The sequence below is a fragment of the Choloepus didactylus genome, chromosome Y (genome assembly GCF_015220235.1).
Source record: "Choloepus didactylus isolate mChoDid1 chromosome Y, mChoDid1.pri, whole genome shotgun sequence".
NCBI classification, from domain to species: Eukaryota; Metazoa; Chordata; class Mammalia; order Pilosa; family Megalonychidae; genus Choloepus; species Choloepus didactylus.
Window position 1 is genome coordinate 7,153,501 of NC_051335.1, and position 23,669 is coordinate 7,177,169.

At 39.0% G+C, this 23,669-nt stretch overlaps 1 pseudogene; it reads left to right on the forward strand.

The window, feature by feature from the left end:
- Window positions 1-18,783: 18,783 nt before the first annotated feature.
- The window catches only part of LOC119524069, a 63,929-nt pseudogene continuing 59,043 nt past the window's right edge, over window positions 18,784-23,669 (forward strand).

The following is a 23,669-nucleotide window of genomic DNA, read 5'->3' on the forward strand; positions in this document are numbered from 1 at the left end:
CAGGACAAGCAGATCTGGTAAAGAAGACTCAAAAGGAGTGTCCTGAGAGTTAAGAAAGCAAAAGAGAAAACAGTCTTCCAAGAAGGAGAAAATGCCTAATAGTGTCAGTGCTACAGAGAGGTTAAGTAAGGTAAACTGCGAGGTGGCCATTAAATTTGACAAGTTAGAGATGTGGGAGGGTGGGGGTAGGAATCAGCTTGCAGAGAGAGAGTTAAAGAAGTGAATAGAAAGTGAGGAAGTAGAGATTATAAGTGTATTCCTTTGGGAGGGGGGCTGTCATTTATTCAACAGTTATTTATTGAGCTCCTACTATGTGCCAAGCACTGCTTTAGGTGTTAAAGGTACTCTAGTGAACAAACACACACGCACACACACAAACCCTGCCTTGCAGGAGCTTAAATGGGGCCTACAGAGGACAGAGAGATAAGGCCAAAAGAAGGTACATTGTCTATGAAAGTGGTTTTTTTGTTTTTCTTTTCTTTAGAAAAGGACTTAAACTTATTTCAGTTAAGGAACCGTGGGGAGATAGAGAGTAAAGATGGAGAGGTTGACTACATGGGGGAGATGGTGTAATTATTGGTGCAAAAAGAAGATAGGGGAATGAAGCCCAAGAACATTGATGGAGGCTCTTTACCAGCCTTGAACAGGAGAAGAGATCTTGTGCTGGTTTGAAATTGTTATGGACCCCAGAAGAGCCATGATCTTCTTCTTTTTTTTCATGGATTATGATTTTTATTTTAATATTTCTGCATTTACTTTTTTTATCTTCATTTTATTGAGATATATTCACATACCACGCAGTCATACAAAACAAATCGTACTTTCGATTGTTTACAGTACCATTACATAGTGGTATATTCATCACCCAAATCAATCCCTGACACCTTCATTAGCACACACACAAAAATAATAAGAATAATAATTAGAGTGAAAAAGAGCAATTGAAGTAAAAAAGAACACTGGGTACCTTTGTCTGTTTGTTTCCTTCCCCTATTTTTCTACTCATCCATCCATAAACTAGACAAAGTGGAGTGTGGTCCTTATGGCTTTCCCAATCCCATTGTCACGCCTCATAAACTACATTTTTATACAACTGTCTTCGAGATTCATGGGTTCTGGGTGGTAGTTTGATAGTTTCAGGTATTCACCACTAGTTACCCCAATTCTTTAGAACCTAAAAAGGGTTGTCTAAAGTGTGCATAAGAGTGCCCACCAGAGTGACCTCTCGGCTCCTTTTGGAATCTCTCTGCCACTGAAGCTTATTTCATTTCCTTTCACATCCCCCTTTTGGTCAAGAAGATGTTCTCCGTCCCACGATGCCAGGTCTACATTCCTCCCCGGGAGTCATATTCCACGTTGCAAGGGAGATTCACTCCCCTGGGTGTCTGATCCCACGTAGGGGGGAGGGCAGTGATTTCACCTTTCAAGTTGGCTTAGCTAGAGAGACAGGGCCACATCTGAGCAACAAACAGGCATTCGGGAGGAGGCTCTTAGGCACAACCATAGGGAGGCCTAGCCTCTCCTTTGCAGCAACCGTCTTCCCAAGGGTAAAATCTGTGGTAGAGCGCTCAACCCATCAAACCACCATTCCCCTATGTCTGTGGTCATGTTAGCAACCATGGAGGTGGGGTAGGCAAATACCCCTGCATTCTCTACAGGCTCCTCAAGGGGGCACTACATCTTTTTTTTTCCGTGTTTTTCTTTCTTTTTTTTTTTTAACTTTCCCTTCTTTTTTAAATCAACTGTATGAAAAAAAAAGTTAAAAAGAAAACAAACATACAATAAAAGAACATTTCAAAGAGACCATAACAAGGGAGTAAGAAAAAGACAACTAACCTAAGATAACTGCTTAACTTCCAACATGTTCCTACTTTAACCCAAGAAAGTTATGTAATATAGCAACGTTTCTGTGAACTTGCTCCTACTATATCCATCAGAAATTAACAGACCATAGTCATTCCTGGGCATCCCCAGAACGTTAAATAGCTTATCTGTTCTTCTTGGATTATTGTTCCCCCTTCCCTAATTGCTCTCTATTGCTAGTTCCCCTACATTCTAGATTACAAACCATTTGTTTTACATTTTTCAAAGTTCACATTAGTGGTAGCATATAATATTTCTCTTTTTGTGCCTGGCTTATTTCACTCAGCATTATGTCTTCAAGGATCATCCATGTTGTCATATGTTTCACCAGATCGTTCCTTCTTACTGCCGCATAGTATTCCATCGTGTGTATATACCACATTTTATTTATCCACTCATCTGTTGAAGGACATTTGGGTTGTTTCCATCTCTTGGCAATTGTGAATAATGCTGCTATGAACATTGGCGTGCAGATATCTGTTCGTGTCACTGCTTTCTGATCTTCCGGGTGTACACTGAGAAGTGCAATCCCTGGATCGAATGGCAACTCTATATGTAGTTTTCTAAGGAACTGCCAGACTGATTTCCAGAGTGGCTGAACCATTATACAGTCCCACCAACAATGAATAAGAGTCCCAATTTCTCCACATCCCCTCCAGCATTTGTAGTTTCCTCTTTGTTTAATGGCAGCCATTCTAACCGGTGTTAGATAGTATCTCATTGTGGTCTTAATTTGCATCTCTCTAATAGCTAGTGAAGCTGAACATTTTTTCATGTGTTTCTTGGCCATTTGTATTTCCTCTCCAGAGAACTGTCTTTTCATATCTTTTACCCATTTTATAACTGGGCCGACTCTACTATTTTCATTGAGTTCTAGGATTTCTTTACATATGCAAGATATCAGTCTTTTGTCAGATACATGGTTTCCAAAAATTTTTTCCCATTGAGTTGGCTGCCTCTTTACCTTTTTGAGAAATTCCTTTGAGGTGCAGAAACTTCTAAGCTTGAGGAGTTCCCATTTATCTATTTTCTGTTTTGTTGCTTGTGCTTTGGGTGTAAAGTCTAGGAAGTGGCCACCTAATACAAGGTCTTGAATATGTTTTCCTACATTATCTTCTAGGAGTTTTATGGTACTTTCTTTTATATAGAGATCTTTCATCCATTTTCAGTTAATTTTTGTGTAGGGGGTGAGGTAGGGGTCCTCTTTCATTCTTTTGGATATGGATATCCAACTCTCCCAGCCCCATTTGCTGAAAAGACAATTATGACTCAGTTCAGTGACTTTGGGGGCCTTATCAAAGATCAGTAGGCCATAAATCTGAGGGTCTATCTCTGAATTCTCAATTCAATTCCATTGATCTATATGTCTATCTTTGTGCCAGTACCATGCTGTTTTGGCAACTGTGGCTTTATAATAAGCTTCAAAGTCAGGGAGTGTAAGTCCTCCCACTTCGTTTTTCTTTTTTAGAGTGTCTTTAGCAATTCGAGGCATCTTCCCTTTCCAAATAAATTTGATAACTAGCTTTTCCAATTCTGCAAAGTACGTTGTTGGAATTTTGAATGGGATTGCATTGAATCAGTAGATGAGTTTGGGTAGAATCGACATCTTAATGACATTTAGTCTTCCTACCCATGAACATGGAATATTTTTCCATCTTTTAAGGTCCCCTTCTATTTCTTTTAGTAGAGTTATGTAGTTTTCTTTGTATAGGTCTTTTACATCTTTGGTTAAGTTGATTCCTAGGTACTTGATTTTTTTAGTTGCTATTGAAAATGGTATCTTTTTCTTGAGTGTCTCTTCAGTTTGTTCATTTCTAGCATATAGAAACATTACTGACTTATGTGCATTAACCTTGTATCCCGCTACTTTGCTAAATTTGTTTATTAGCTCTAGTAGCTGTATCATCGATTTCTCAGGGTTTTCTAGATATAAGATCATATCATCTGCAAACAATGACAGTTTTACTTCTTCTTTTCCAATTTGGATGCCTTTTATTTCTTTGTCTTGCTGGATTGCCCTGGCTAGCACTTCCAGCACAATGTTGAATAACAGTGGTGACAGCGGGCATCCTTGTCTTGTTCCTGATCTTAGAGGGAAGGCTTTTAGTCTCTCACCATTGAGTACTATGCTGGCTATGGGTTTTTTATATATGCTCTTTATCATGTTGAGGAAGTTTCCTTCAATTCCTACCTTTTGAAGTGTTTTTATCAAAAAGGGATGTTGGATTTTGTCAAATGCTTTTTCAGCATCTATTGAGATGATCAATTGATTTTTCCCTTTTGACTTGTTAATGTGTTGTAATACATTGATTGATTTTCTTATGTTGAACCATCCTTGCATGCCTGGAATAAACCGCACTTGGTCACGGTGTATGATTTTTTTAATGTGTCTTTGGATTCGATTTGCAAGTATTTTGTTGAGGATTTTTGCATCTATATTCATTAGGGAGATTGGCCAGTAGTTTTCCTTTTTTGTGGCATCTTTGCCTGGTTTTGGTATTAGATTGATGTTAGCTTCATAAAATGAGTTAGGTAGTGTTCCATTTTCTTCAATGTTTTGAGAGAGTTTGAGTAAGATTGGTGTCAGTTCTTTCTGGAAAGTTTGGTAGAATTCCCCTGTGAAGCCATCTGGCCCTGGGCATTTATTTGTGGGAAGATTTTTGATGACTGATTGGATCTCTTTGCTTGTGATGGGTTGGTTGAGGTCTTCTATTTCTTCTCTGGACAGTCTAGGTTGTTCATATGTTTCCAGGAAATTGTCCATTTCCTCTACATTATCCAGTTTGTTGCCATACAGTTGTTCATAGTATCCTCTTATAATTTTTTTAATTTCTTCAGGATCTGCAGTTATGTCACCTTTTTCATTCATTATTTTGTTTATATGGGTCTTCTCTCTTTTGGATTTTGTCAGTCTAGCTAGGGGCTTGTCAATGTTGTTGATCTTCTCAAAGAACCAACTTTTGGTGATATTTATCCTCTCTATTGTTTTTTTGTTCTCTATGTCATTTATTTCTGCTTTAATGCTTGTTATTTCTTTTCTTGTACTTGGTTTAGGATTGGTTTGCTGTTCATTTTCTAGCTTCTTCAGTTGATCCATTAGTTCTTTGATTTTGGGTCTTTCTTCCTTTTTAATATATGCGTTTAGTGCTATAAATTTCCCCCTTAGCACTGCTTTTGCTGCATCCCATAGGTTTTGGTATGTTGTGTTCTCATTTTCATTCGTCTCTATATATTTAGCAATTTCTCTTGCTATTTCTTCTTTAACCCACTGATTGTTTAGGAGTGTGTTGTTTAACCTCCAGGTATTTGTGAATTTTCTAAGACTCCGATGGTTATTGACTTCTAATTGTATTCCATTGTGGTCAGAGAATGTGCTTTGAATAATTTCAATCTTTTTAAACTTACTGAGGCTTGTTTTATGTCCCACCATATGATCTATTCTGGAGAAAGTTCCATGAGCACTAGAAAAGTATGTGTATCCTGGTGATTTGGGATGTAATGTCCTGTATATGTCTGTTAAATCTAATTCATTTATCAGATTGTTTAGGTTTTCAATTTCCTTACTGGTCTTCTGTCTGGTTCATCTATCTATAGGAGAGAGTGATGTGTTGAAGTCTCCAACAATTATTGTGGAAACATCAATTCCTTCCTTTAGTTATGCCAGTGTTTCTCTCATGTATTTTGTGGCACCTTGATTGGGTGCATAGACATTTACGATTGTTATTTCTTCTTGCTGAATTGCCCCCTTTATTAGTATGTAGTGGCCTTCTTTGTCTCTCAAAACATCCCTGCATTTGAAGTCTATTTTATATGAGATTAATATTGCTACACCTGCTTGCTTTTGGCTGTGGCTTGCATGAAATATTTTTTTCCATCCTTCCACTTTCAGTTTCTTTGTGTCCCTGTGTCTAAGATGAGTCTCTTGTATGCAACATATTGATGGTTCATTTTTTTTGATCCATTCTGCGAATCTATATCTTTTAATTGGGGAGTTTAATCCATTTACATTCAACGTTAAAACCGTGAAGGCATTTCTTGAATCAGCCATCTTATCCTTTGGTTTATGTTTGTCATATTTTTCCCCTCTCTCTATTAATATCCTTTATTGTACCCATACCGAATCTCTTTAGTACTGAACCTTTCTGCAGGTCTCTCTGTCCCTTCTTTGTTTCTCTGTCTGTAGGGCTCCGTTTAGTATCTCCAGTAGGGCACGTCTCTTGTTAGCAAATTCTCTCAGCATTTGTTTGTCTGTGAAAAATTTAAGCTCTCCCTCAAATTTGAAGGAGAGCTTTGCTGGATAAAGTATTCGTGGCTGGAAATTTTTCTCACTCAGGATTTTAAATATATCGTGCCAGTGCCTTCTCGCCTCCATGGTGGCTGCTGAGTCGTCACTACTTAGTCTTATGCTGCTTCCTTTTTATGTGGTGAATTGCTTTTCTCTTGCTGCTTTCAGAACTTGATCCTTCTCTTCTGTGTTTGACAGTGTGATCAGTATATGTCTCGGAGTCGGTTTATTTGGATTTATTCTATTTGGGGTTCGCTGAGCATTTATGATTTGTGTATTTATGTTGTTTAGAAGATTTGGGAAGTTTTCCCCAACAATTTCTTTGAGTACTCTTCCTAGACCTTTACCCTTTTCTTCCCCTTCTGGGACACCAATGAGTCTTATATTTGGACGTTTCGTATAATCTATCATATCCCTGAGGTCCATTTTGATTTTTTCAATCTTTTTCCCCATTCTTTCTTTTATACTTTCATTTTCCATTCTGTCATCTTCCAGGTCACTGATTCGTTGTTCAACTTCCTCTAGTCTTGTACTATGAGTGTCCAGAATCTTTTTAATTTGGTCAACAGTTTCTTTAATTTCCATAAGATCTTCCATTTTTTAATTTAGTCTTCAATGTCTTCTTTTTTTTTATCATCATTTTATTGAGATATATTCACATACCACGCAGTCATACAAAACAAATTGTACTTTCGATTGTTTACAGTACCATTACATAGTTTTACATTCATCACCTAAATCAATCCCTGACACCTTCATTAGCACACACACAAAAATAACAAGAATAATAATTAGAGTGAAAAAGAGCAATTGAAGTAAAAAAGAACACTAGGTACCTTTGTCTGTTTGTTTGCTTCCCCTACTTTTCTACACATCCATCCATAAACTAGACAAAGTGGAGTTTGGTCCTTATGGCATTCCCAATCCCACTGTCACCCCTCATAAGCTACATTTTTATACAACTGTCTTCGAGATTCATGGGTTCTGGGTTGTAGTTTAATAGTTTCAGGTATCCACCACCAGCTACCCCAATTCTTTAGAACCTAAAAAAGGTTGTCTAAAGTGTGCGTAAGAGTGCCCACCAGAGTGATCTCTCGGCTCGTTTTGGAATCTCTCTGCCACTGAAGCTTATTTCATTTCCTTTCACATCCCCCTTTTGGTCAAGAAGATGTTCTCCATCCCACGATGCCGGGTCTACAATCCTCCCCGGGAGTCATATTCCACGTTGCCAGGGAGATTCACTTCCCCTGGGTGTCTGATCCCACGTAGGGGGGAGGGCAGTGATTTCACCTTTCAAGTTGGCTTAGCCAGAGAGAGAGGGCCACATCTGAGCAACAAAGAGGCATTCAGGAGGAGACTCTTAGGCACAAATACAGGGAGGCCTAGCCTCTCCTTTGCAGCAACCGTCTTCCCAAGGGTAAAACTTATGGTAGAGAGCTCAACCCATCAAACCACCAGTCCCCTATGTCTGTGGTCATGTTAGCAACCATGGAGGTGGGGTAGGCGAATACCCCTGCATTCTCCACAGGCTCCTCAAGGGGGCACTACATCTTTTTTTTTTTTTCCTTGTTTGTCTTTTTTCTTTTTTTTTTTTTTAAACTTTCCCTTCTTTTTTCAAATCAACTGTATGAAAAAAAAAGTTAAAAAGAAAACCAACATACAATAAAAGAACATTTCAAAGAGACCATAGCAAGGGAGTAAGAAAAAGACAACTAACCTAAGATAACTGCTTAACTTCCAACATGTTCCTACTTTACCCCAAGAAAGTTACATAATATAGCAACATTTCAGTGAACTTGTTCCTACTACATCCATCAGAAATTAACAGACCATAGTCATTCCTGGGCATCCCCAGAACGTTAAATAGCTTATCTGTTCTTCTTGGATTATTGTTCCCCCTTCCTTAATTGCTCTCTACTGCTAGTTCCCCTACATTCTACATTATAAACCATTTGTTTTACATTTTTCAAAGTTCACATTAGTGGTAGCATATAATATTTCTCTTTTTGTGCCTGGCTTATTTCGCTCAGCATTATGTCTTCAAGGTTCATCCATGTTGTCATATGTTTCACCAGATCGTTCCTTCTTACTGCCGCGTAGTATTCCATCGTGTGTATATACCACATTTTATTTATCCACTCATCTGTTGAAGGACATTTGGGTTGTTTCCATCTCTTGGCAATTGTGAATAATGCTGCTATGAACATTGGCGTGCAGATATCTGTTCGTGTCACTGCTTTCCGATCTTCCGGGTATATACCGAGAAGTGCAATCGCTGGATCGAATGGTAGCTCTATATCTAGTTTTCTAAGGAACTGCCAGACTGACTTCCAGAGTGGCTGAACCATTATACAGTCCCACCAACAATGAATAAGAGTTCCAATTTCTCCACATCCCCTCCAGCATTTGTAGTTTCCTGTTTGTTTAATGGCAGCCATTCTAACCGGTGTTAGATGGTATCTCATTGTGGTCTTAATTTGCATCTCTCTAATAGCTAGTGAAGCTGAACATTTTTTCATGTGTTTCTTGGCCATTTGTATTTCCTCTTCAGAGAACTGTCTTTTCATATCTTTTGCCCATTTTATAATTGGGCTGTCTGTACTATTGTCATTGAGTTGTAGGATTTCTTTGTATATGCAAGATATCAGTCTTTTGTCAGATACATGGTTTCCAAAAATTTTTTCCCATTGAGTTGGCTGCCTCTTTACCTTTTTGAGAAATTCCTTTGAGGTGCAGAAACTTCTAAGCTTGAGGAGTTCCCATTTATCTATTTTCTCTTTTGTTGCTTGTGCTTTGGGTGTAAAGTCTAGGAAGTGGCCTCCTAATACAAGGTCTTGAAGATGTTTTCCTACATTATCTTCTAGGAGTTTTATGGTACTTTCTTTTATATTGAGATCTTTGGTCCATTTTGAGTTAATTTTTGTGTAGGGGGTGAGGTAGGGGTCCTCTTTCATTCTTTTGGATATGGATATCCAACTCTCCCAGCCCCATTTGTTGAAAAGACCATTATGGCTCAGTTCGGTGACTTTAGGGGGCCTTATCAAAGATCAGTCGGCCATAGATCTGAGGGTCTATCTCTGACTTCTCAATTCGATTCCATTGATCTATATGTCTATCTTTGTGCCAGTACCATGCTGTTTTGGCAACTGTGGCTTTATAATAAGCTTCAAAGTCAGGGAGTGTAAGTCCTCCCACTTCGTTTTTCTTTTTAGAGTGTCTTTAGCAATTCGAGGCATCTTCCCTTTCCAAATAAATTTGATAACTAGCTTTTCCAAGTCTGCAAAGTAGGTTGTTGGAATTTTGATTGGGATTGCATTGAATCTGTAGATGAGTTTGGGTAGAATTGACATCTTAATGACATTTAGCCTTCCTATCCATGAACATGGAATATTTTTCCATCTTTTAAGGACCCCTTCTATTTCTTTTAGTAGAGTTATGCAGTTTTCTTTGTATAGGTCTTTTACATCTTTGGTTAAGTTTATTCCTAGGTACTTGATTTTTTTAGTTGCTATTGAAAATGGTATCTTTTTCTTGAGTGTCTCTTCAGTTTGTTCATTTCTAGCATATAGAAACATTACTGACTTATGTGCATTAATCTTGTATCCCGCTACTTTGCTAAATTTGTTTATTAGCTCTAGTAGGTGTATCGTTGATTTCTCAGGGTTTTATAGATATAAGATCATATCATCTGCAAACAATGACACTTTTACTTCTTCTTTTCCAATTTGGATGCCTTTTATTTCTTTGTCTTGCCGGATTGCCCTGGCTAGCACTTCCAGCACAATGTTGAATAACAGTGGTGACAGCGGGCATCCTTGTCTTGTTCCTGATCTTAGAGGGAAGGCTTTCAGTCTCTCACCATTGAGTACTATGCTGGCTGTGGGTTTTTCATATATGCTCTTTATGATGTTGAGGAAGTTTCCTTCAATTCCTACCTTTTGAAGTGTTTTTATCAAAAAGGGATGTTGGATTTTGTCAAATGCTTTTTCAGCATCTATTGAGATGATCAATTGATTTTTCCCTTTCGAGTTTTTAATGTGTTGTAATACATTGATTGTTTTTCTTATGTTGAACCATCCTTGCATGCCTGGAATGAACCCCACTTGGTCATGGTGTATGATTTTTTTAATGTGTCTTTGGATTCGATTTGCAAGTATTTTGTTGAGGATTTTTGCATCTATATTCATTAGTGAGATTGGCCGGTAGTTTTCCTTTTTTGTGGCATCTTTGCCTAGTTTTGGTATTAGATTGATGTTAGCTTCATAAAATGAATTAGGTAGTGTTCCATTTTTTTCAATGTTTTGAAAGATTTTGAGTAAGATTGGTATCAGTTCTTTCTGGAAAGTTTGGTAGAATTCCCCTGTGAAGCCATCTGGCCCTGGGCATTTATTTGTGGGAAGATTTTTGATGACTGATTGGATCTCTTTGCTTGTGATGGGTTGGTTGAGGTCTTCTATTTCTTCTCTGGTCAGTCTAGGTTGTTCATATGTTTCCAGGAAATTGTCCATTTCTTCTACATTATCCAGTTTGTTGCCATACAGTTGTTCATAATATCCTCTTATAATTTTTTTAATTTCTTCAGGATCTGCAGTTATGTCACCTTTTTCATTCATTATTTTGTTTATATGGGTCTTCTCTCTTTTTGATTTTGTCAGTCTAGCTAGGGTCTTGTCAATCTTGTTGATCTTCTCAAAGAACCAACTTTTGGTGATATTTATCCTTTCTATTGTTTTTTTGTTTTCTATGTCATTTATTTCTGCTTTAATCCTTGTTATTTCTTTTCTTCTACTTGGTTTAGGATTGGTTTGCTGTTCATTTTCTAGCTTCTTCAGTTGATCCATTAGTTCTTTGATTTTGGCTCTTTCTTCCTATTTAATATATGCGTTTAGTGCTATAAATTTCCCCCTTAGCACTGCTTTTGCTGCATCCCATAGGTTTTGGTATGTTGTGTTCTCATTTTCATTTGTCTCTATATATTTAGCAATTTCTCTTGCTATTTCTTCTTTAACCCACTGATTGTTTAGGAGTGTGTTGTTTAACCTCCAGGTATTTGTGAATTTTCTAAGTCTCTGATGGTTATTGACTTCTAATTGTATTCCATTGTGGTCAGAGAATGTGCTTTGAATAATTTCAATCTTTTTAAATTTATTGAGGCTTGTTTTATGTCCCAGCATATGATCTATTCTGGAGAAAGTTCCGTGAGCACTAGAAAAGTATGTGTATCCTGGTGATTTGGGATGTAATGTCCTGTAGATGTCTGTTAAATCTAATTCATTTATCAGATTTTTTAGGTTTTCAATTTCCTTATTGGTCTTCTGTCTGGTTGATCTATCTATAGGAGAGAGTGATGTGTTGAAGTCTCCCACAATTATTGTGGAAACATCAATTGCTTCCTTTAGTTTTGCCAATGTTTCTCTCATGTATTTTGTGGCACCTTGATTGGGTGCATAGACATTTACGATTGTTATTTCTTCTTGTTGAATTGCCCCTTTTATTAGTATGTAGTGGCCTTCTTTGTCTCTCAAAACATCCCTGCATTTGAAGTCTATTTTATCTGAGATTAATATTGCTACACCTGCTTTCTTTTGGCTGTAGCTTGCATGAAATATTTTTTTCCATCCTTTCACTTTCAGTTTCTTTGTGTCCCTGTGTCTAAGATGAGTCTGTTGTATGCAACATATTGATGGTTCATTTTTTTTGATCCATTCTGCGAATCTATATCTTTTAATTGGGGAGTTTAATCCATTTACATTCAACGTTAAAACCGTGAAGGCATTTCTTGAATCGGCCATCTTATCCTTTGGATTATGTTTGCCATATTTTTCCCTCTCTCTATTAATATCCTTTATTGTACCCATACCGAATCTCTTTAGTACTGAACCTTTCTCCAAGTCTCTCTGTCCTGTCTTTGTTTCTCTGTCAGTAGGGCTCCCTTTAGTATCTCCAGTAGGGCAGGTCTCTTGTTAGCAAATTCTCTCAGCATTTCTTTGTCTGTGAAAAATTTAAGCTCTCCCTCAAATTTGAAGGAGAGCTTTGCTGGATAAAGTATTCTTGGCTGGAAATTCCTCTCACTCAGAATTTTAAATATATCGTGCCAGTGCCTTCTCGCCTCCATGGTGGCTGCTGAGTAGTCACTACTTAGTCTTATGCTGTTTCCTTTGTATGTGGTGAATTGCTTTTCTCTTGCTGCTTTCAGAACTTGCTCCTTCTCTTCTATGTTTGACAGTGTGATCAGTATATGTCTCGAAGTGTGTTTTTTTGGATTTATTCTATTTGGAGTTCGCTGAGCATTTATGATTTGTGTATTTATGTTGTTTAGAAGATTTGGGAAGTTTTCCCCAACAATTTCTTTGAATACTCTTCCTAGACCTTTACCCTTTTCTTCCCCTTCTGGGACACCAATGAGTCTTATATTCGGACGTTTCATATTATCTATCATATCCCTGAGGTCCATTTCGAGTTTTTCAATTTTTTTCCCCATTCTTTCTTTTATGCTTTCATTTTCCATTCTGTCATCTTCCAGGTCACTGATTCGTTGTTCAACTTCCTCTAGTCTTGTACTATGAGTGTCCAGAATCTTTTTAATTTGGTCAACAGTTTCTTTAATTTCCATAAGATCATCCATTTTTTTATTTAGTCCTGCAATGTGTTCTTTATGCTCTTCTAGGGTCTTCTTGATTTCCTTCATATCCCGTACTATGGTCTCATTGTTCATCTTTAGTTCTTTGAGTAGCTGCTCTAGGTGTGTCTCTTCTGGTCTTTTGATTTGGGTGCTTGGGCTTGGGTTATCCATATCGTCTGGTTTTTTCATATGCTTTATAATTTTCTGTTGTTTTTGGCCTCGTGGTATTTGCTGAACTTGATAGGGTTCTTTTAGGGTTTGTAGACCAGTTGAAGTCCTTATCTCTAATTTATCAGATCTACAGCTTCGTGGAGTACACTTTCTCTAAGTAACCAGCAGGTGGCGTCCACGAGCCACCTGTTCTCCACAAGCCAGATCTCCCCTGCTTAGCCTTTTTGGTGAGTGGGGGAGTGAGTCTTGTGGGGCCCAATTGGTGTACCAAGCTTGCGTGTGTAGTTGGTGTTGCCTGCCCTGTATGTGGGGCGTGTTTCTGGGCAGTCGGGGAGGGGGGGTGGCCCTAATAATCAAATCTCCCTGATGATCCTAGAGTTTTAAAGCTACTGCAATAGTCTAATCCTTCAGTTCAGTCCTGCCACAGTTTGTCTCTGCCACTGACCCACAAGTCTTTGGTATTGGCGTATGGCTCCTGAGACTTGCAAGTGGGCCCCTCTTCCAGACTGTGCACCCCGGGTCCTCTGTTGAGGGATGACTGTGCTATGTCACAGGTGAGTGCCGTCCCCCCAGTGCAGTTCTGGGCTGCTGGGCTGTGTTGGGAGGCTCCCAGTCTGCTCAAATGATGGCTGAATGGGGCTCTGTTAATTCACACTGCTCTCCCTTCCCAGCTCTGGGACATTCAGCTGAGGTTGCAGGGAAGGCTAATGTCCACGCCCAGTTTTGTGGTGTGTGCCTGTTATTTGAAGCACTTCCATCACACTGGGTTGTCTGGGGCAGCTCTGGGCTATGGGGCTGGCGATAGGCAGGAGTGTTTCCTTTCCACCAGGATGGTGGCTGTGAGCGGACACCCCCCTTTTCTTGGGAAGTTGTGTTGTTTAGTGAATTTTCTCAGCCACTGGATTATTGCCTTTTGTCTCAGAGCTCTCTTAGTTCTGTTCTTGACTTGACGTGCCCAAATTTCTATTCTTTGAAGCTTTCTGTATTGAGCTTCTTAGAGTAATTGTTTTAGAAAAAGCAAAAAGGATTTAAAAAAAAAAACAAAAAAAAAAACGGCCCTCCTCAGAGATCTAATGGGTTATTGAAATGCTAATAGACAAAGCAACCAGCGCCATTAAGGAGAGGTGCACAGGGCAGAGAGATCAGCCTTGCTTCGGGATTTGCATATGCGCCTCAAGGCCTGATCTCCGCCCTTCCCCTTTCTGTGTTCACCAGAACTCCAAAAATCCTCTGCTTTTATTTTGGAGTTTTTCGTGTTGTTTTTTTTCTATGCCTGTCTCCTCTCTGCTGGGCTGGCTGCTCTCAGAGTCTCTGGTGTCTGGTCTCAGTCTATCTATGTTTGGAGTTTGAATCAGTAGAATGAGTTTCCGATAAGAGCAGCCACTGCAATTCTCCCTTCTCCTTCCTGGAGCTGACAGCCCCTCCTCCCCCGGGAGTGAGCCTGGCAGGGAGGGGCGCGGGTCCTCTGGCCACAAAAACTTACAGATTTCGCTGATCTCAGCAGTTCCACGTTTTCATGAGTGTTGTATGAAGTATGCCCAAAGACAGATTGCTCTGTGCTGTCCAGTCCACGCAGTTCCTGGCTTTTTACCTACTTTCCTGGAGGAGTAACTAAAACATACAGCTCACCAGTCTGCCATCTTGCCCCGCCTCCGCAATGTCTTCTTTATGCTCTTCTAGGGTCTTCTTGATTTCCTTTGTCTCCCGTACTATGGTCTCATTGTTCATCTTTAGTTCTTTGAGTAGCTGCTCTAGGTGCTGTGTCTCTTCGGATCTTTTGATTTGGGTGCTTGGGCTTGGGTTATCCATATCGTCTGGTTTTTTCATATGCTTTATAATTTTCTGTTGTTTTTGGCCTCGTGGCATTTGCTGAAGTTGATAGGGTTCTTTTAGGATTTGTAGACCAATTGAAGTCCTTATCTGTACTTTATCAGATCTACAGCTTCGTGGAGTACACTTTCTCTAACTAACCAGCAGGTGGTGTCCACGAGCCACCTGTTCTCCACAAGCCAGTTCTCCCCTGCTTAGCCTTTTTGGTGAGTGGGGGAGTGAGTCTTGTGGGGTCCAATTGGTGTACCAAGCTTGCGTGTGTAGTTGGTGTTGCCTGCCCTGTATATGGGGCGTGTTTCTGGGCAGTCAGGGAGGGGGGGTGGCTCTAACAATCAAATCTCCCTGGTGATCCTAGAGTTTTAAAGCTGCTGCAATAGTCTAATCCTTCAGTTCAGTCCTGCCACAGTTTGTCTCTGCCACTGACCCACAAGTCCTTGGTATTGGCGTATGGCTCCTGAGACTTGCAAGTGGGCCCCTCTTCCAGGCTGTGCACCCCGGGTCCTCTGTTGAGGGATGACTGTGCTATGTCACAGGTGAGTGCCATCCCCCCAGGGCAGTTCTGGGCTGCTGGGCTGTGTAGGGAGGCTCCCAGCCTGCTGAAATGATGGCTGAATGGGGCTTTGTTAATTCACACTGCTCTACCCTCCCAACTCTGGGACAATCAGCTGAGGTTGCAGGGAAGGCTAATGTCCACGCCCAGTTTTGTGGTGTGTGCCTATTATTTGAAGCACTTCCGTCACACTGGGTTGTCTGGGGCAGTTTTGGGCTATGGGGCTGGCGATGGGCAGGAGTGTTTCCTGTCCACCAGGATGATGGCTGTGAGCAGACACCCCCGTTTTCTTGGGAAGTTGTGGTGTTTAGTGAATTTTCTCAGCCACTGGATTATTGCTGTTTGTCTCAGAGCTCTCTTAGTTCTGCTCTTGACTTGACCTGCCCAAATTGCAGGTCTTTAAAGCTTTCTGTATTGGGCTTCTTAGAGTAATTGTTTTAGAAAAAGAGAAAAGGATTAAAAAAAAAAAAAGGGCCCTCCTCAGAGATCTAATGGGTTATTGAAATGCTAAGAGACAAAGCAACCAGGGCCATTAAGGAAAAGTCCACAGGGCAGAGAGATCAGCTTTTCTTCGGGATTTGCATATGCGCCTCAAGGCCTGAGCTCCGCCCTTCCCCTTTCTGTGTTCACCAGAACTCCAAAAATCCTCTGCTTTTATTTTGGAGTTTTTCATGTTGTTTTTTTTTCACTCTGCCTGTCTCCTCTCTGCTGGGCTGGCTGCTCTCAGATTCTCTGGTGTCTGGTCTCAGTCTATTTATGGTTGGAGTTTGGATCAGTAGAATGAGTTTCCGATAAGGGCTGCCACTGCAGTTCTCCGTTCTCCTTCCCGGAGCTGACAGCCCCTCCTCCCACGGGACTGAGCCTGGCAGGGAGGGGCGCGGGTCCCCCGGCTGCAAAAACTTACAGATTTCGCTGATCTCAGCAGTTCCACGTTTTCATGAGTGTTGTATGAAGTATGCCCAAAGTCAGATTGCTCTGTGGTGTCCAGTCCACGCAGTTTCTGTCTTTCTACCTACTTTCCTGGAGTAGTAACTAAAATGTACAGCTCACCAGTCCGCCATCTTGCCCTGCCTCCACATTTTTTTTTTAATCATCAGTAGTCAAGCACCCAGAAATAAGCACTTTTAACATTGTGTTGTTTATCTTTCTAGTTTCCTCCTCTCTTCCCATCTCTCCCAAGATAAGAGGAGGGGAAGTGAGTTACCTGCAAAATGACACATCTCTCATTCTGGAATCTAGTCCTCAGTTTCCCAAGGCCCAGAGAGAATACTAGAAAATCCCACCGAAAGCCAAAATGGTCTTTTACATTATTAGGGTCACCAGTATAGAGTACATTGTCTAAAACACTTGCCTTTCATTGAAGAGGAGGGAAATGAGGAACCCAGAGTCCTTCTGAGTTGGTAAGATTGGAACCGGCTATAGAAATACCATTTGGCCAACTTCCTCTATCAGGCAGACCAGTGTAGCTAGGAATCAGGTTTTTTCTTTGAGACTCAGCGTCATTGACCACCTAAAATTTTTACCTTGTCTCATGTCTGACTTCAGGAGGTCACGAGGTCACTTCCACCAGAACAAGTTGGTTGGTTGGGTAATGTTTGCCACACTGTGATTGAGTTGCCAAGGCAAGGCAAAAGTCTAGGTTGTTGTACATCTGAGCCAATGTTTTTTTAGTTTGTTTGTTTCTTTGTTGTTTTGCTATGCTATCTTGACAATAAGCTTAAAAATTAAACTAGAACTCCTGTGGTAAATTGAATGAGATGATCAATTTTTTTAGTACCCAGTATGAATTATTCCTCATCTTGGGCAAGTCAGCAAAGTGGGTTTTTGTTTGTTCATTTAACAGAGGTGTTTCAGCATTGACAGTGGAGAGAAGAGTTAGTAGATTCATGCAAGCTACCAAAATAAAATAGCGAAACCTTGACTTTGCAAAATATACTTTTGCTTTTTCAAAAGCATTCATATTTCTTAAATAATGTTGATTCTCTTTAGTTCCTGATGAAGTACTGCAAGTAAGTACCATTTTACTTGTCTTATAGATGAGGAAATTAGGTTGATAAACATACTTTGGAAAGGTTATGTGACTATCCAGGGTTACATAGCTAAGTAACAAAAAGAAGCAGGGCAAGTATTGAAATTTCATGCATTCCAGTGGGTACCCTTTTCACTTGCTGATTTCGATCATTTTCTAAATGGATCATGGATAGACCAAAACATCCAATGTTTTTTAGAAAAAGGTAAAATTCCTTTGGAGGGAGTAAATTTGCTCGCTGTCTATTATTGGGCCCTATCAATGGGGCTAAGTGAAGTAAAAGCTATTTACCTTGCCCCTACCTTTTAGGGTCAGTCTTTGGGCTTGATGAGCTGACTCCAATTTATGCCAACAATTGATTCTTTTGTACTAAATAGAGCACTGGTTACAATAAAACACTTTTTATTGCCTAGCTTTTTTCTTTTGACCAACACTGGGCTCTTTCTTAAATTAATTTTTTTGAGTGCCTGTTTGGCACGTGGCATCAGTTTTTCGGTAGGGTTTTATTTTTATTAATCAAATAGGTTGCTTGGAACAGAGAAATATTAGATTAGATTTCAGTCCTACCAATTTGGGGTCAATAGAAGGGTTATGCTTTGTTTCTTGGAGAATGATGCATTTCTTTCTGTTTTTCTTAGGGATATTCTCCATGGTTAAGAATGAACCATCCTTGGTAAAAGAGATCAGAGCCCAGGATCCCTTTATCCTCAAACTGAGGGTGATGGGGAGGAGTGGGGATACAGTTTGTTTTTGGTGCTATCCCTTTTTAAAATTTTAAATGATTCTGCTTGTGATAGTTTCTCTGCCCATACTCAAGAGCACATTAGTTCTTCTCTCAACCACTGATAGCCCTTGGGCATGGTTTTCAGTGCAGGTCAATACTGAATACAAGCTAATTTTTACAAGTCAAAGTTGGCATTGAGAAGGGATTTGTGGTACAACTTGCAGTCACATGGACAAGTATACTCTTTTAAATCGGCATCTGTGAAATAATTATATCCAATTCAGTTTGAGAACCTTACTTTGTAATTTCTAAAATACAATATGAATTAGGTTATATTTCATAATTAATGAAAGGAGACAAGATTGAGTTTCAGTTATGAAATTTGGAGAAATGTTAATTTGGGAGAGAAGCCTATTCATCTTAGAAAGTTTGCATGTTATGGTCTTTCTAGATTATCATCGGGACAAAATTTCACAGACTGTAATCTTTCACATGACCAAAACCTAGACGATAATTTAATTTTAAAGCGGAATGGAAATTTAAGCCACAGACCAGAATGGGACACGAGTACAAGATGTCAGAATACTACCTTCACAAAGATTCTTAGCATTCCACCTTAAAAATCAGACTGCACAGAGGAGAGGGCCAGTTCCACCAAGGCTGCTCAGAGCTGGTAGAGGAGTCATATTTTTTTCCTTCCACCCCTCTTAGGACATGCTTGATCTTGAGCATTCCAGCACCAGCTAATCTGCAAGATTCAGTCAGGCTAACTAATTGGGGGGAATGCATCAGCTCTGAATTACAATGGGCAGCAGGGAAGGAACCGTCAGCTGGCTACTCAGGGATAGTGTTTTTTGCAGCACTGCCATGCTGGTGGTAATAGAAGCAGCTACGGTAGCTTTGTTTGATTGAGGCTTTTGGCTACTGTTTTTAAATACCCAAGAAGCAGCTCATATTTCATCAATGTTGCATTGACAATTGGAGAAGAAGAGTGTAATTGTGTATAGGCGAGATGGCAGAAGCAAATCCCTCGAGAGGCAGGATGAGGTTCAGAAGGAATGCGGTAAGGGTTCTTCCTGCAGTCCTGGAAAGCTTATTCCAAAATTCAAATGCAGGGTTGCTGCAGCATGGTGCTATAGAACAAACTGCTGAATGGGGCTTTTTAGGATGGACTGAGAGAATGAAGAGCTGTGTTTGCATGGATTGCATTGACGGGATTACTTGGATGTTGACAATAGGGTAATTTAAAGAAGTGATGAGGTAGAATGTAATTTCAAAATCCAAATGTGTTCAGGTTTATGAGGAAGCACCGTAATTGCATGCTATTTGTTTAAGAGCGTACGAACAATTTTGAATTGTTTGGCAAAAGAGCTTTAAATCAGGGGTTAAAATAATATCGAACAAAAGGATGAATCTTTTCCTTCACCTTGATCTGATAGGGACCTGTCTGAGAGGATTTCATCAGCATTTGAAAAGGCAGCACTTCCTGGGTGTTGCCATACAAGTGAATTTAAAATGAAAATATGTAATGATTTTAAATCTTTGAGATTTCAATACTTCTCCAAAGTCAAACTTTAAAGATGCCTAATTCTAATCTGTTGACAACTTTTTGGGATTTAAACTAGAATTTAGAAATTTCTCCCCTCAGATACATTTCACTCTTCTAACTAAAATTTTCCCTTCATTGATTCATTAATGTACTAAATCAGCAGTTTAGTACATTTAGCAAATTTCTAAAGCAGTTTTTCCATGTACTTTGGAGAAAGGTGAATAACACTAGCTCATTTAATAACTAAATGGTCATCCATGAGACTTTAATTGCCAGTCATTTTCTTTCAAAACTTAAGATAGCTTTTATTGAGTTTATGATTTAACATGTAATACTTGGTCATTAAAAAAAATCCAGAAAACACAGAAAAAAGAAAGAAGAAAGTAAAAATTGGTCAAAGAATGAATGACACTTTGAATCAGAAGTAGTATAAGGGGTGGTGGTGGCAGTATATAGGAACTCTATACTTTCTGCATGATTTTTCTGTAAACCTACAACATCTCTTAATTTTTAAAAAAAGTAATATAAGGTAAATAAACCAGGAGGAATTTTATTGTAGTCGAATGACAGTGGAACTGTTTGGTTTCTAATAAAGCTGTTAGCTCAGAATGACGTTTTAAAAATTATACTTGGATTTACGAATCTTTTTATTTTGACAAAATTATATCTTCAGCTCTGCATGTGACTTTATATTATGAGAATAATAGCTTCAGACTTTTAACAATTTATAGTGCACAAAAAATACCTGTATATGTGCTTTGCAGTGTTGTGTGTAACTGACATTAAAACTTCTATTATCAAAAGTAACTTACTTAAGCTTCCAGAAATTTTCTGATTCTGTTATGTACCTAGAGGTTTCGCTCAGTGCTGAACTTAGTTTCATGCATACAGACACATTCATATACATACAGATAAATACAGCACACAGATATAAATTGAATAGATATTTGTTGACTATTCCTTGTATGCAAAACACTGTGCTAGAAACAAAATAGGTTACACTGGTGAATATGGAATGGCCACTGGACTGAAGGAGCTCTGGTAAAGAGGGTAGGATATGTTCCTAAATAACTATTACGAAAGAACTTCTGTATGATGAGGAATACCTTATAGAGGAGATGCCATTTGTTGTGATCTTAAATAAGGTCATTTGTTTCTGTTACCTTTCCTTGGTTCTATCCTCCATTTTCCTCTTAAATGAATGTCTCTATGTGGCTCCTAGAGACAGATATCTTGAAATGAAATTGTCTCAAGTCCAAAGCTCAGAACTATAGTGGGAGACTGCTTCTGGACTTACATGGGTAGGGCTTGACCACAGTGGAAGATTGGAATGTCAGCTGGTGACAGAATGGTTTGATCTTGGAAAGTCCCTGGAGTTGGTCTGTTCCTGGAGGCTATGATGGGTAGCACCTAAGAGGATGGTCCAGTGGATTTAAAGTCCAAAGAGAGGATCAAACTTGTTGTTTGGTGGCAATTGTGATGACTGTGGCAGAGTGAGAGGGAGGGGATGGGAGTAGATAGATACATGGCAAGAAGGGCAAACCATAAAGAAAGGAGTTTCCTGGGACTGTGCTGCCCCTGACAAGTGGCACGTTGACCTGTTGAGAATGTTCTGCATTCTTTAAGAGTGGGTTTCTAAGCGGAAGAGTACAGTAGTGGCTCAAACTACTGGAAAGTCTTCTCCATAGCTTGAGGTCATGAGATTTTTCTCAGCACATTCTGAAGAGATGGTTCAAGACCTTATCAAAGTCATACACGTGTCAGGACCTCAACATTAAATTCTGCCATGATAGTGCCTTATAGTGGTTTCCATGCAGCGCGTGCCAGGATGCCAAATTGTTTCCATTATTTGTTTGGACTGATAGGAATTGTTCCATTTTGCAGATATGGAAGTCAAGTCATTCCTAAATGCTAGACAGCAAGTCCGAGGGCACATTCAGTTTATGCAGTGTTAGGGGCTGTAGTAACCTGGGCAGAGTTTGTCCTCATGAGCCAGATAGACTGGGTCCCACTGCTTACCAGGGAGAATCTTGGGCAAATTCCTGCACCTCTCTGTGCTCCAGATCACTCTGTAAAATGACAATACTTATCTCTCTGCAAATATAAGTATATATGTAATATAAATACAAATATGTATAAATATATGACAAGGCTCTGCAAAGTTACAAAAGCTAAATAGGATATATAAAATAAGTATATATGTATGTGTATGTATGTGTGTGTGTGTGTGTGTATATATATATATATATATATATATATATATATAAGTATATATATAATATAAATACAAATATATATATAAATATAGGACAAGGCTGGTCCATATGTCATAGGTGTTCGGTCAAGGATCCCTCCTATTGCTACTGACTTTCTATGCCCTAAAGATTAAAAACAAAATAAAACTACAGGAATAGAAATTGTTTTATGTTACGTAATCAAACTTTTATGTTGGGTAAAACATTTTAAAACATTTTAAAAGAATAACTGGAAAGTGTATCTGGGAGATAGGAATTGCCTTCCTTAGATACTGTGCAACAGAATATTAAACAAGGTCAACTTCCAGACTTTCAAAGTGAAATGATGTGTTGGGTTTGTGCCTTTTGTGGTTTTAATGCTGTAAGACCATATACCTGGGCAATGTGGGGGTAGGAGGGAAGGTGAGAGAAGCTGATTCCATATGCCTGTTCCATTGAAAAACCAGGAAGTGCTGGCTCTGAGCCCTATGTAGAAAGGTGGCATTTTCATTTTACTCAGGGGCCTTTAAGCAGTCAAATGTAGAACTCCAAAAATAACACTTATAAGAAGCTAAAACCAATGCTATTTCCTTTCTCACGCAGAGTTTTTTTTTTTAAGAAAACAAAACAAAACAAGGCTTGTGCTCAAGTGTTCAGAAAATGGATTGGTAAACGGATGGATGGACAGCTAGATGGATGGATAGAAATGTAATGATAGAAAGATACATAGATACACATTTTACTGGGGTCATCCTGAGATAAGCTTTAGAATCTTTTCCCTTGATTCTAAGACTTCTGTTTTTCTCAACCACTTAACCGTGTGCCAGCATTGTTCTAGAAGCATGGATGAAAATCAAAATATAAAAAATAAAAATATAAAAAATATATAATTTTAATTTTCTTCTGTTGTTTAGTGTAAGCTTACCATGTGTCAGCTCCATTGTGTCTATTAGGGATATCCTAGGAGCTTCCCTCCCGAATTTAACTGTTTTTACAGGAAATAAATGCAAGTTGAGTTCAAATAACCAACTTTAAAATGAAGCTTTAGGATATAATTATTCATAACTTGGGATCGACTTGTCCAGTGTGAGAAAATTCCATGCCAGGAGCATTGCAAGATCTGACCTGATGACCACATTACTCTTATTTCTATTTCCATGTTTTTAGATTTTATCAATATCCATTTTTAAAGTGTTGGCCTTTTCATGTCCTTTATGACTTTAAATTTTGTTTCCTTAATTACTTACTTTCTGATATGTGCTCAGTTGAATACGTGTTTTGACAATTCTTTTTTCTTTTTTTTTCCTTCCCTGGGAATTTGCACTTGGTTTTGGTACTGCATCCTACCAGTTTTCTTCACCGAACTTTCACAGACATTGGCTTTCGATTTAGTCAGGAGGATTTCATGCTCAAATTACTGGTAAAAGGATATTATGAAAATGTTTCGTCCCTTTAAGACTTTGTACCATCCTGCTGATGTTTTGCATGTGCTCACCCAGCATGTAAAGGAAAACAAAAATCTTTCAAAAATGTGAATTTGAAATGTCTAAAAGCAATTCCTTTTAAAGAAAAAATATGTATCATTGATATTATACATGTGTGTCTCTGTGTATGTGTGTTTGTGTGTGTGTGTATCCCCAAAAACCTCAATCAGGAAATTTTCTTTTTAGTAAAAGCGGGTGTGTGTTTTATGTATTTGAACTCCTGTGAACCAACATCCTGAGCTAGTTCAGAGTACCATGTTCTTTTTCGAAAGATATTTTTATACGTTTTGAGGGTCAGGAATAGAGCACATATACATTTGGATACTTT